Source organism: Periplaneta americana, chromosome 3 (genome assembly GCF_040183065.1).
Source record: "Periplaneta americana isolate PAMFEO1 chromosome 3, P.americana_PAMFEO1_priV1, whole genome shotgun sequence".
Taxonomy (NCBI): domain Eukaryota; kingdom Metazoa; phylum Arthropoda; class Insecta; order Blattodea; family Blattidae; genus Periplaneta; species Periplaneta americana.
Genome location: NC_091119.1, coordinates 37,947,914 through 37,963,701, shown reverse-complemented (window position 1 = coordinate 37,963,701; position 15,788 = coordinate 37,947,914).

The window sequence follows — 15,788 nt, the reverse complement described above, 5'->3', positions numbered from 1 at the left end:
GTTCTTAAAATACAGATGTTGCATCTTGCTGGCATCATTGTTGGTTATGCTAGCGACTTTTCAAACTCGTTTACATTGGGTATTCATGTTATAAGTATAAGTATCATTTGATTACACAACCCAAAGAGTCATAACAGGCAAATACAGTGCGCCAGGGGAGTTTCTCCGCACTGGAGTGTATGTGCTCGCAACTGCAATTATATTGGTAGCTTCAGCCGGGCCAGGTCATTGCCACATCCTTGAGTGGGGGTTGTTTAGCTAACGGTATCAGTTGAGGGCAGACGGGTGTACTGCAGTCTAATTGTGAATGAGTGGTGACTAAAGACTACTGGTGATAATGCTTTCTATTGAAGAAAGAGTGTTTTTGGTGGAATAAGTTTTTCGCGAAGATGATAAGTTTACGGAAAATGTGAAACAGAAATTTCGTATGCGTTTTCCTAATTCCAGGTGTCCAAATCACAATACTGTACGTGATTTGATCAATAAATTCCGTGGAACTGGATAAGTTCTCACACCAAGAAGTGGCAGGCCTACAATTTTAACGACAGAAAAACTTGATGAAATCTCGGATATAATGTTGCGGAGTCCTACAAAATCAACATGCAAATTAGCACAAGAGACCGGAATCTCTAATTGAACATCACATAAGGCTGTAAGAAGCGAACTTCAACAATTGTTGTACCCTTAAAATTACAGTGGTTCATGAATTAAAAGAAAGTGATTACGAAAAGAGAGTCGGCAAAATCTGCGGTATGTGGTAATAATCCTAAATCAATGAACTTAAGACGAATATAATTCATTATGTGCAGTCAATTATGCAAGAAAATTAGTTAAAGTGGTTGAAAATAGGTTTAGGTTTAAAAGAGTGTAACTGTGCCTTCAAGAACGAGGAAAACACTTCCAGCATCTTTCTGATTGTCGTGAGTAGTACACAGTTTACGTTTTGTTCCTAGCATAAGTTTCAGCTACTACCAACATTACTGCAGTTGCTAGCGCATACAGTACACTCCACTGTCTCCAGTGTGAAGAGACTTCCTTGGCGCACTGTAAAATAAATACTAATAATACGAAGTAGTTGAAATGAAGTACATTGATCTCTGCTCTCAACATGTTAATAATACTATCATAAATGGAGGCAGTTATTCGTAGTGCAGTTAGTCTCCATGCAAAGTTATGACGACACTAATGTTGTAATTGTTTAATGTGTTCAAAATGTTTAATAGTAAAATTGTTGTTTATGAGAAATTGACAACATTTTTGGTCAGTTTGGTATATTTGCTTGAAGAAAATTTCATGTCAATAGGTGTGACTATTAAGTTGATTTTTACAAATATTTATTTTATTTTTATACCATGTGTTGAAATTTAATTTGTCCAGTCTTTTAAGAACTAGATACAGTTTCCATACTCCGTCATATTTCTCAAGACCTGTAAGTCACCTATTTCTTTGGGCCTGTTGTACTTGACTAACATAAAAAGCTGGAAAGAGAAAGTAGTGCCAAAAGTTCTGTTTATTGTGTTCCTAACTTGCTAATATATACTATTCAGGTCAATTGAATACTGGATATAGTAGTGATAATGGCGTTGTTACAAGATACCTATTAAAGGAAATGATGCAAGTGATAAGTGATATCATGCTTGGCATTAATTTAAATTGCTAAATTACAGTGTAGTATCACCATATAATGTTATAAATAAATATGTATAAATTACTGTGTCCTGCGTGGTCTAAGGCATCATGCCTAGGACTCGTGTTACGGAATGTGCGCTGGTTCGAGTCCTCATGGGGGAAGAAATTTTCTCATGCAATTTCGGCCAGTGTATGGGACCGGTGCCCCACCCAGCATCGTGATGCACTTGGGGAGCTACAAATTACAATAGGTAGCGAAATCCGGTTTCGAAAGCCAGCTATAACTGCTGGGGGGATCATCGTGCTAACCACACGATACCTCCATTCTGGTAGGATGATCGTCCACCTCAGCTTCAGCATGTGGACGTGAGGCCAGCAGCCGGCTGGTCGGTCATAGGCCTTCATGAGCTGTTGTGCCTCAGATAAATTACTATATAGAGGTTGAACATAATCACCATTAAAAGTAGTATTTATCCGATTTTAGATGGACTTAACCCTCTTTCCCCTTTTTGTGGTTTTCAAGAGAGGAAAAAAGTTATTTTAATCAACTTCGAGATCTCTAGCAAGAAAATTATTTATTTGATGTGGTTTTAACATTTTATTTATACATGTTTTAACATCTGTGGTCATATCGCGTGTGTAGGATCTTTGGATATATCAGGAGACTGTTTTCACTATTGCTGAGTTCCTGTTTCTGTTGTGTGTTACAAATTGGTGATGAATCATGATTGTAAGTCTCCAAGCCGACATTTACTTTTGTGACCGAGGGAAACCATGAACATACCCAGTCAGATTTGCTGGCAACCGGGGTTTGAACCTGGGACCTCCCAAATGCAAGTCTCACATGTTACCATCTGAATCAACTTGCTTGGTCTAAGTGATATTGTGGAGTATTCTTGTTCCAGTAAAATGCTCTAATAACATTTTTTCTCTAAAATGTACAGGCGTCAGTTGCAGGATATAACTACGAAATTTACTAATCACGTAAATTTTAATACCAGGGTAAAATGTGATTATGCAAGCACTTTAAAGCAGGGTGTGTAGTTAAATAATTATTACAAATCACCAACTATGTGAGGCATAGGTCATTGCTTTGAGGTGTTTTTTAAGTAGGATTTTACGATGCTGTATCAACATCTATGGAATGATTGAATTTGATAATGCCAGTGAAATGAGTCCAGGGTCAAGCGTCAAAAGTTACCCAGCATTTGCTCTTAATGGGTTGAGGGAAAACCCCGAAAAAATCTTAACCAGGTAACTCGTCCCATTCAGGATTTGAATCCAGGCCTGCTCATTTCACTGTCAGGCAAGCTAACCGTTACTCCACAACAGTGGACTCTGAGGTGCTGCAACTACTTTTATGCTCGACCATGCCGAAATGTAGTAATTATACACCTGGTAGCAGCCCTTTAATGGACCTCATTAAAGTTCAGGTGTTCCACCAATCAGAAAACACCATTGTAGCAATATGAAGGCGCAAGTATCGATTATTCTCGGATATGCAATCAAAAGACAACTAGTGAAACGTCATGGAGGCTGGAAATCCAATACTGTCGCAGAAGGTTATGTTCTGTTACTGTAATAATTAGCGTTAATTGTAAATAATATTCAAATAAATTCAATTTGTCATCTCGTTTTTCAATGTCTAAATCAATTTCAAGGTTATATCAAGATTAATGTTCATTTTACTCTCTAGATTATATCAAGGTCAATGACATTTGTTCCTCGGAAAAAATAAATACTTTTGCGTCTGCGCACATCTTACAATTTACGAGATATTGCACAAGGTGAGTTTTGCTCCCCAGTCAGATAAGAATAACATGAATACTTATGAATAATTTCAAGTTAGAAATATGGTCGAGCATAAAAAGTCGTATGAAACTTGCCTATAATGGTAATTAAGATGCTCGTATGAAAATTATTAAACTCGCTTGCGCTCGTTTCATAAACATACTCGGGTCTTAATTACTACCATTATAGGCTCGTTGCATAATGTACTATTTACAATCAAATAAGAGTAAATTGTGTGAAGATTATAATTGTACTACTTTAATCGCAGTTACATGCTTCATTATTTTCATGAAATAAATGGATAAGATCTCAATAACACTTCTGTAAAGTTTTTATGTTAACCAAGCATATATAACGGTTTAAAAACCCAAAATCTTTACAAGTCATCATGAGAGTCTGAAAGCTTATAAATTGATTTGTCTTTGTGTACTGTAAGCCGTGGCTGGGTGATTAAAAGAGATGTCTGGCATATAACAAATAATACAAATTAAGCATATTCACCCCATAAATCTTATTACTACTTTGGATTTTATTTTCCAAGTGTTAGTGAAACACGATTATTTCCTAAAAGTGTACATACAGTAAAATTCCTTGTATCCAGCAACTGTGGGAAAAGCCGGTGCCAGATAATTGGAAAATATGTTTATAGGTTATGTAAAGACACACTGTACTGCAGAAACATTTTTTCCATGTTGGAATTTAGTAATTTTCATATAGATATTTAAAAATAAAGTTTCGAAATATGTACAATGTTTATTTTTAGTACTGAATATGGTAATGTGCATTCTTCAGTTCATAATTATTGTAATACAGTAATATATAATAGCATAAAAATACTAAAAGTTTTCGTAACCTTATGACAATTTTAAATGGCGGCCATGTGACATGAAGAACAGTAGCCAATCTCGCAACTATGAAGAGGATGATGTAGTGCTTGATGATTTGAACCTCTTAACATATCTGTAATGTCTGCTTGTCTATCACTTGAATGAAACTTTTACACACTGTAGAAACAGAGAATTTTACACTTTCCTATTTAGACTCATCCAACACCCCTTCGAAATGGGCGAGTTCAAGTGATAAATTTAAAGATGTCTCTGCGCATTGTTTGCAAGGCTCACCTGACAGCTTACCGATGCTACCCGATCTACTCCAGGGACATAACGGGATTCTCAGTCTGTGTTTTCATGCACGAACAATGTAAAGAGTAAACACAATATGCGGCATGTGCGATCCATGAAAACCACTCACATCTTCGTCCGACTCTTCCCTTTCGCATGAACAATTTTTTTTTTTGGCCTAGCCAAAAATGCTGTTGTTTTGATATTGTCGGTTATTTGGGTGCCGGATACGAGGGATTTTACTACATTTTGAAATGTCTGGACATGGAGGTTGGTTGTGTGTATTGTTTTTGACGTAAAACAAGTCCATTTAAAGTTATGTAATTATTGTTCGTAATTGAAAGAAGAGCTAGAAATGGCAGTTCACTTTGTCATGATCATTTTATTCTATTCAAACAGCATCAGTTTTTAACTTTTTATATTGTGTAATACTATGACACCTCCATTGTTTTATGAGTATGACTCAATTCGATAAAATATGAAAATGTTTGTACAGCTTTTGCAGAGGGATAAATAACTTTGTAAATTGGTATGGACATAACTAGGGACTGGATTTGTAGGTTTTTACTTCTTTCCTTACTTCTAAACTCATAATTTCTTAGATAATTTTCCGAATCATGTTCGTAAAGAGTCATATATGCAAATTCTATTGAACCTAAAAAAAAACTAAATTGGACCTTAAGAACTAAAAAAAATATAACTCATAATTAATATGTATTTGTCTACATTTACTGTGTTTTATATAAATATATTTAGAAATTTCAATACATTTTATAATTTTTATTCTCTTCTGCATTGAAGAAAGTGACCCAATATGCGATCTTTACCCCCTAAGTCTTTTGTTGTTTTGGATAAAATGGTTAACAGAAAATTCCGTCTTTATATAGTGGGCCGTCCTTCAGAAGCTTCACCCTCTCAAGGGAACTGTACGTATTTTGGAATTTCCACTAATCGCAGATATGACATGCCAGTGGAAGGATATGAAGTGAGTGAACTTTCTCTTGAGGTGAATGAATTGAGAAAAAATCGTATTATTGAAATTCGTGAAGTTTTTGGGCATGTTCTCTGATAGAAGACTGTGATCTTGCATATTGGGTACAAGCTGTGAACTTTCCTGGGGTCTCTGTGCAGTCTGTCTTATTCTGGTGTTAACATTGAATTGACATATTTTGTGTTTTGTTAAGTTATGCCAAAACAAGTGAAATCACATTTATTACGACAATGGATTGTAAATGATTCCAACTTTACCACTAAGAGAATAATTATGTTTTTTAAAACTGACAGTAAGTACACTTTTTTAACAATCGGCAATTTTTGCGACCCCTTTCACAGTTTGGACACAAAAACTTATTTCACCTATTCCAATAACCTAAATTGGACTTCTTAAAAACCTAAAAATCCGGTCACTAGACATAACATTTTTGTTTACAAAACAAAAAAAAAAATTTTATTAAGTTCAAACAAAGTGAATAGGAAATATCTGTGTGTATGTGCGTGTGTGGTTTCATACATAGTAGTCAATTTCATGGACAGCAGTTTCTCTGAGCACCATTGACATAGTTGTAGCACCTTCTACATATCGTAACCTTGATGCATTCTTCCAACATTTGTAAAATTCCCTGAAATACTTGAGAAAAATGTTTTTCGTAATTGAAGAAACAGCTCACACATTAACTGTGATAACTTCTGTGTTGAAAAGAATATACGAATCTAATCTCTAACATGGGAAAATACAAAAAGAAATTACAGTAATATCAAAGATACATCAACACTCTAGGTCATTTTAAGAGTTTCAGTTTCTCTGATAAATTGTGATATTTGTGCTGTATTAAAATATTATGATCTGTAACATCATGTAATAACATTTTTCATACAACCATGCATGGAGACTAATCACTTGGCATTAATAAGTAGTATATAGGTGGCATTAATTGCATGCACTGCATAATTAATTCCCAACAGCTGCATGCCATTGGTCCACAAAATTAGCGATTCTACAACGTATATATATATATGTACATATTTATATTACAAAACAATCTTGTAATGACTCTTTTACGCATGGATTACATCCTTGTCATGGATTGGAATTTCGGACTTATGTTTTTACCGAAGTATTGCTTTGAGAAGAGCTGCAGTTTGTAAGACATCTTACGAATTTAAGGGGCACTATATGGGATTTATGTCGTGAAACATAAAATTTATGTTTCGGTTCACATAATATGAAATTGTTCATAAATAAATTTTGTCTGGCTATAATATTATCTAAAGATTGCATTGGTCTATGAACTATTGCTAACCAATGTCTCATGAAATCTTCACTAATTAATTAATAACAAACTGTCCCCCATTGAGGGTAGCCCTTGGTACTCCTCAGTATATTCTCAAAAAATAAATATGTAAACATAGATAATTAATTTACGCATATCATATATTATTTCAATGTACCGAAGTACATATGACAATTCTGTTCGGTGCCGGGGTTGTATCTGGTATGGCTTAGTGGATAAAGCATTAGCACGTAGAGCTGAAAACCCGGGTTCAAGTCCCGGCGCCGGAGGGAATTTTTCTTTGTTCCATTACTCTTTCATCGTATAGATAATTAAATTTAAAAAAAAAAAAAAAGAAAAGGGCATGAAAAATAATTACAATTGCTATTTATGTGAACCATGTGATTAATCAGGATTTGAAAGGATTTTTTTAACACTGTTATCACAATGTCATCCCCCAGAGATGTTGGCAGAGCAAATTGCCATCGAAATTCTTCAAAAAAAGCTTGTGTAGTCGGGTACCTATGAGCACGCCGAATACCTCAATGTGAATTAAGGCATATTTCAGCTTGAGTGATGTTTTTTGTTTATTGCAAATATTTCATCATCCCTTCTGAATATAACTTTAGTCTTTATAATGTTAGATTTGAACAAACTCTAATATTCATCTGCTTTCTCCTTAAAAATCCAGATCATTTGTGGTGGTGGTCTCTACGAAATTAGTTATACGTTGTGGCATTTTCTGCTTTGTTTCTTGGTTTTGTCTGTCAGAAGTTTCTAACCCTTAAAAGTATTGCTCTTCTCTGAATCAGAATGCACTAATTTCGTATTGTAATCAGTAGACCACTGAGAGCAGTATTGCTGCTGCTGCTGCTCTTGCTATTTTTTGTTCTTTATTTCTTTGAGTCTTCAGTTCATATATATTTATAGCTCCTGTTATTTGTTTCAAGTCAAATTAACACTAATTAGAAGGTGCTGTTTTCAGTATTGTGCAGCTTTAATTTTGTGTGTGCATTTGTTTCATATTAGAACACTTTAACATTTAAGAGAATATTAATTTAACAGTTTAGGCATAAAAAATGAGACACTCAGCAGTATTAATGCTTAACAGAAGACGAAGGTAGTGTGATAATCTCAAATATTTACTTCCAAACTCCTTATATTAATGGGTGTCATATGAGTTGTCAGTTTTCAAACTTGAGAAATTCCGAAAAAAATTAAGTCTGGGAATGCCTTCTTTCCTCCTTTTACAGATAAATGAAAATAACCTTTTCTTTATGAGATTCAGCTCAAGCATCGGCCTCAGTAGCGCAGTTGGTACAGCGCTGGCCTTCTGTGTTTGAGGTTGCGGTTTCGATCCCAGCCCAGGTCGATGGCATTTAAGTGTGTTTATTCAGTGTAAGAATTACCATTATTTGTTACGTAGTTTATTTGTGGTGAGTTTCTAAAAATGTTTCGCGGGCAAGAAAGATGGTGTATAAAAAGAATGGTTTAGTTTTTGTAACTTGGTGAGTTGATTCCAGAATGTCATCCAATTAATATGTTCTTGCTAAGTTTAGAAACTGCACAATTCATATATTCAGTAAGGTTCGGTATCATGTTGTTTACCTTAGTTTTAGAAACCAAATAACTGCCTGCATGCTTGCTTGTTATTTAATTAATTCAATTTCTTTTGCACTACGCAATTTAATATGTACTCGTACTTATGAAATTAAACTGGCATTGATAGTAATGTTTGTGTTAGGGGAGACTGTTGTACCTTTAAACACGTTTCACATATATTTTTTTTTTATTTTGGGAAATGAAATTTTTTAAATGAAAAAATGCTTGAAATAATTATTGAAGATTCCTTTACAACTTCCTGTATGTATTTTCCTGTTTTACAGAGCTATTAAGGATGGAAAAAATAACATGTAGGGATACTATGCGACCAAAGCGGGAACCGTTTTGTTTAGTGGCACTGTGATTCGCTTCACAACACAGGCTGTGCTGTAAAGTCCACATCAGATGCAAAATGAAGCACATGCCGAACTGCACTCTTGCTTCATTATTATCAACACGATTTATATGTTATATGTTTGTATAACGGGTTACTATATCAGAGCGTTCTATTAGATATTTCCTTTTATCTTTACATTTTTTTAATGCAAACCTCATGGATAGTATGAGTTTTTGTAAAGTTTCCTTGCATCCTTTAAAACCTACCTCTCTCTTACAAAATTTATGCAACTTTCCTAATGTTGGAAGCTCTTTGTAGAGACTATAATATTTATGAACTTCTCTTATAATATACGCTAGGACTGATTACCTAGTTGGTTTCTTCCGAGGCTTTCCCCAACCATGAAGTGAATGCCAGGTAATCTATGGCGAATCCTCGGCCTCATTTCGCCAAATATCTCGCTATCACCAATCTCATCGACGCTAAATAACCTCGTATTTGATACAGCGTCGTTAAATAACCAACTAAAAAAATCTTATGATACATTTGTCCATGTCATCTAATTCAACCTATTTGCAGGAGGTCGTCTAACTTTGCTTGGTGTCGATATTTCTAAACTCTTGTCCTCACATTCTTTACCTTCCATTCTAATCCTACTAATTATTGTTTCCTTATTTATCTTCACATTAGCTGCATGCAGCATGCTCTGTTGTCTTCGATAGAGGTAGGAATAAACAGTTGTCATTTCTTCATCACAAAACGTTATGACAAATAATGCTCCGCGCTTGGCTACGAAACACACGTCTTCCTACACGCGGCATTGCTACCAGATTGAAACGCTAGGCATTGGATGTGACGACACTCCAACAGTAAACATACGCAGCGAGCATGGAGTTCCTCATTCTGCCACGACGGATCCCACATTGATTGCATAGTATGTAATGTGTTCAAAAGTACAACAGGTTCATATACCTTGGAATAATACCCTCTTGTAACCTGGAACACATGGAATATAGGTGGGAATATAGCTGTAAAAACTGGCAATCCTATTTAAAATGTATTTGCAATCATAAACCAGACCAGGCTTCTCTGATTGAGATTTTATTTCCTGGAGGAACAATAACTGCTTCAATGCATCCAAATCAATTGGATGGGCCTCTTAACTCCAGACTTACTTCGTGACATGATCTTAAAAAAAGAAAAACAAAAACCGATAGTATCATGCACCTTAGAACATGTTCCATGGTACAAGATGTTCAAAGGTACAACAGGGTGCATGTTTAAACAAATATGGCTCCCAAAACTAGAGATTCGAATAAATGATGGAAATTAAAATATGTCATTACTCACCAGACAATGGGTAACACACTGTACTTGATAGATAGTAACAAATACAATCTGGTTTTGTGTTAGAAAACATATATCAATGAAAGAAATGTTTACTTTTGGTATTAAAAAAATTGTTTTGTCCACAGAACTCACACTTTGTAATAAATCAAACTGAAACTACGACCAGGGCTACTTAGTGGCTTTCTCTACAGTCTACTTCAGTTTGAGTCCTCTAGGTAGCAGCAAAAATTAAAAAACAAAAAATGTTCAAAGCTACACTATGCTGAAGGTACAACAGTCTCCCCTACTCAATTCAGCGTCATTTCATAATAGTGGGCATATATTGTATGGATGATGTGATGTTTGCTTCATATTCTTGGGTGAACTGTATAATCATGTATATTGGTCTTGTTTCTTTGCATGGTGAGACTCAGAATGACATGTAGTCTTGAAAATAATGTATAGGAATTGATCAGACAGCATTTGAAAATTTCATTCAGACACCTATATCTGTTGTGTAAGAGAGATGCTTCTTTATAATTCAGATGAGATGCGGTTGTAAACAGGCTTTTGATCTTTGGTTAAAAAAAAAAAAACATAAGACTACCTTTAGAAGATGAAGTTCTAGCTGTCACTTGTTACTCAGTGTGACTTTTATTAGTTTGGACAAGGACTTACATTGTTCATACCATATCAAGACTTAAATTCATAATTGTATTTTCCTTTTCATTAATTTCGGATTGACACTTCAGTATTTTTAAATTCCCATATTTCGAAGCATTGGGATAAATTATGGCTTTTAGGATATAAGAATCATTGTTTAAAATGAAAATTTTGATCTTCATGTTATTACCTTTTGTTAATAAAATATCTACCGTTTTTTGAAATATGATAAAATTATTAACAAGAACCTCGTATACATCCTTTTCCATAGTGAAATTAAAATTTTCCTCTACTTTTCAATACCCTATTGCTCTTATCGAGATTAAAATAGTCCAGGGATGCAGAACTGGGTGCCAGTTGTGGCATACGTCACAAGCTGAATTATGTCATTCATCCCTTCCCTCAGTCCTATGGGTCATTCACATGATAAGTAAGGTAAAGCGGATTTGTTTTTGGTGAAATTTAACACATTATCTTTCGAAAAATAACTGTTTAAAGAGAAGTAGCAAAATGAATACTTCAGTATTCAATATGATCATATATGCTTTGGCTGCAGCACCTATGAGTTCTGTGTTTGGTTCTACATACGTATGTGAACAAACATTCTCGAAAATTAACTTCATTTTGAGTGACAATTGGTGGTATTTTATTTATTGTGGAATGTTACTTGAAGATATTTGTTTGTATGGTTTATTGACAAAGACTTCCTTGTATTAGAAATAACAGAGATTTTCTTGGATTGGAAATAACTGAAAATAGTGACATTGGGATTAGTGGCAGTATCAGCTATGTGGTGGTGGTGGTGGTGGTGATAGTAGTTGTGATGGCTGGCTGGCTGATGATGAAGATAGTGGTGGTGTTGGTAATAGTAATTGTAAAAACAGTTGTTGGTAGTAGCAGTTCCTGCCAATAGGAAGACTTCAGTAATAACCAGACTCTGTAACTTTTGGCTCCTCTTTGTGGGGCTATTTAAAAGAAAAAGTATCTCCTAACAGTGAGAAGTGTTGAGGACATGAATGGGAAGTGGCAGGTAACATTCCACAGTGGCTAATAGTGATGTAAATCTCATTTACGTAATTTTGATAAAATAATGCAATCTAAAGGTGTAAAGAGTGTTATGGATCAATAAAGTCAAACCAGTAATAAATTACTGTATGGGCTTTTATTTTGATTTTAAAATTATTGGTTGAAAATATTCTGTTCTATAATAATGGCAGTGGTGGAAATAGTAGTAGCATTGGTGTTTACTTTCTTAATATACATACATATATATATTGGGACTCCCAAGAAGAAGATGGGAAGATGAATTGTAAATGTTTCCTATATGGATGGAACAGGCCATATCAGCCTACCAAGATGATATATACTGGGTGGAAGTGAAATAACTTTGCAGATTGAAAGGGATCATAGGGTACATTTAAATGAATAGAAAATCTATATTATGTTTTGTGATTAAATGCACGGTTAATTAGAAAATTAAGTTTGAAGTTTCAGCACTCCGGCAACATTGCTGCTAACACATTCTACTCGTGATACAGATGTAAGAGGTCAACGAACTGTGTGTGTCTTGGTAGGTGAGCTGTTCTCTGCCTCGATGTTGCCACCATTTCGAATCGTACAGGGGCTTCAAATTAGAGGTTTTTAAAAATAAATTTACACGAAAACCATCCATGCTATTGAAATACATCAGAGTTAAATTATTCTTTATTAGATTTCCTATTGATGTGGACAGAAATCACGATCCTACTCGCAATAGTTTCTGAATAAGAGGTTATTAAACATTTGGGAGGGGGACATTCCCCCCCCCCCCCGAAAAATCTATGAACTTTCCACCAATATGATGATATACTTTTTTGTTACATACAACATAAGCTATTCGCTCTGAAAATCTGCAAGACTATTTCACTTCCACTCTGTATATACAGGGCGATTCACTGAGATTGTGCCATACTCTAAGACAGGGATGCAAAACTTAGCTACAATTGTAGCACACATCACAAACCTGAACACGCAACTCATCCCTTCCCTTCAACCCTCGCGTCATTGTAGGGTAGTGGGGAGAAGAGATAATTTTGTACATATGGAGTTAATCTTCTCAAAAGAATATTGGACAAAATTTTGTACGACGTCAACAAAAGTGATATTCCTCGAAAATTACTACAGTTAGACTTGTCCCCCTTTTTAAAGATAGGTACAATTCGACCCTCCCAAGTACGAACATTGTAACTCAATTTTTTATGGTTTTGAGTTGTCCTAGTTAATATGGTCTTAAATCGTTTCTTTTTCTCCTAGTACTATCATTGTAACTCTAAACCTCTCCAATTGTATGTAAAATCTTATTGCTACTCTACATATCTTTACACGATCATTTTAAAACTTCATTTTCATCTCCTGAAAATGTAAGAAAGTGAGTTACAATGTTAGTACTTGTGAGGGTCGAATTGTGGACTCCTTCCATTGTTCTGGTACAATTTCCTTTTCCCAAAGTACTAGTGTATTTTAATGTGTGTTACTTTTAAAACAGATTTTATTTAAAAACAAAGTTAATTACAATATATAAACCGATTTTTCATGCGAATTTTTACGAAATTAATAACACATCTATGTACTTACGCTGCAGAATTTCTAAATTAAATTACATAACTTATTATTTGGCATTATAAATGCGTCTTTTATAAGCATTCCAGAAAACGGAAGTGTTTATTTTGGTGCACAGTAAATGATTTCATTTTTTAATAGCTCTTAAATCATAAATAGTAATTCATTAAAGAATATGAACTGTAAACTGGAATATTGAGAAAATGATAAAATGACTGAATTATTGCAAAATGCGTAAAATGTGTTAACGAAAAAGTATATGAATCCATTATCAACGATTTTTCTCTTTTGTCCTTCTGGGATTGAGCCTTCACTTTTTCTGACATTTTCATAAACTCTGGAGCATGACTCAGTGAATTCGTATCCATGCCCTTTTTTTTTATCTAACCTGTGTGATGGAATGTCTGCCTTATTTTTTTTTTCATTATAAAATGAAATTAAACATTATTCCGAAGTTTTAAGTTACATATTTTGATGCATAATAAGTATTTTGGCATATTTTACATATTTTGAAGGCTATTGCATATTTTGCAAGAATACACATTTCTTTCACCAAGTTTCCCTCGACTTAACCTGGGTTCGATGGAGTTTGCTTGGTCAACCAAGAACACCTCTCTATTCCCCTGGGAATTCTGCAACCTCCTCGGATCGATGGCATCTGTGTGTTCTCATTTTAGTATTGAAACCAAATTAATGTTGCTTAGCAAGGCTAGTATTACTGAAGTGATATATCCAGTGGATGTAGTAGCAAAGTTCCCACACCTTGGTGTTGTGGTCTAAGACATCCTGCCTAGGACTCTCATTACAGAAAGTGCGCACATTGGTTCGAGTCCTCATGGGTTGGGGGGGGGGGGATTTTCTCATGGAATTTCTGCCAGCATATTGGACCAGTACCCACCCAGCATCACGATGCAGTTGGAGAGCTATGATACATAGCAAAATATAATTACAAAAGCCAGCTATAATGGCTGAGTGTGAGACAGAGCAAACAAGAGGAAAAACAGGTGATGCTATGAAATTAAAATTTAATTCAGTGATGTGTCGAAATTGTGGTTATGCAACTGTGTGCAAAATAAGTGACATCCTAAGCAGAAATAAGATATCATAAGAGGACAACCAGTGTTACAGAACATTGAGTTAACCTGTTCAAATATGTTTTGGTGACAATGTGAGATGTTAAAAGAAGCTTTTCACTCTGCAAGATTGATTGTGCTATTGAAGATTTTTATTCGAGATTGGAAATACATATGGATATATACTATGATGCTACCACGAAAGAATGAAGAAAGGTAAGTAATATTTTTTAAATTTGTTTGCTCATTTGTAATTAATGAGTTTGATGTGCATGAAAGGCTCATTTGAATTTATAGGTATATGTATACTCTAAGTCCACACCTGTGGAGTAACGGTCAGCACATCTGGCCGCAAAACCAGGTGGCCCGGGTTCGAATCCCGGTTGGGGCAAGTTACATGGTTGAGGTTTTTTCCGGGGTTTTCCCTCAACCCAATACGAGGAAATGCTGGGTAACTTTCGGTGCTGGACCCCGGACTCATTTCACCGGCATTATCACCTTCATATCATTCAGACGCTAAATAACCTAGATGTTGATACAGCGTCGTAAAATAACCCAATAAAATAAATAAAAAAAGTGTATACTCTATATGTGAAGTTAATTCAAAATGGAGTATTTATAATATTGCAAAAATTTAAATATTTTAGATACAAGCAAAAAAGTGCAATTCTTTTCATTTTCGCTAACAATAAAGCATCTGTATTGCATCACCAAATATTTAAATTCATGTTTTGGTTAGCTTCATAATTAAAATACCGCACATGTTCTGCAACATTCTGTATTTGTTCTGAAAAATGGGATATTAGTTCATGTCTAAGGAAATAATACCAGTACGGACTGGAAGGTCTGGGGTTCGATCCCGAGTGGTGACGGGATTTTTTCTCGTTGCCAAACTTTCAGAATGGCCCCGAGGTTCACTCAGCCTCCTATAAAATTGAGTACCGGGTCTTTCCCTGGGATAAAAGGCGGTCAGAGTGTGCCACACCACTTCATTCTAGTGCCAAGGTCATGGAAAGCATGGGGCTCTACCTCCATGCCCCCCCAAGTGCCTTCATGGCATGTGACGGGGATACCTTTACCTTTTTTTTTTTTTTTTTTTTTTTTACATATTTTAGTAATGCATAAAATCACGACTGTTGCTGTCAATGTTTACTATGAATTCTTTACCAAATAAACTAATGCAAGAAAAAAAACATTTCTCGTATAGGGACATGAGAAAACACTAGAAATTTACTTTCAAATAAAAATATACATTTTGATTTACAAGTGCCTTTTGTGCATATCACTCTACTGACTTTGTACCCACTTATAGTAAAACCTTAGTTTACGAGTATAATTCGTTTCGAAAACGTGCTCTTAATTCAAAACACTTGCA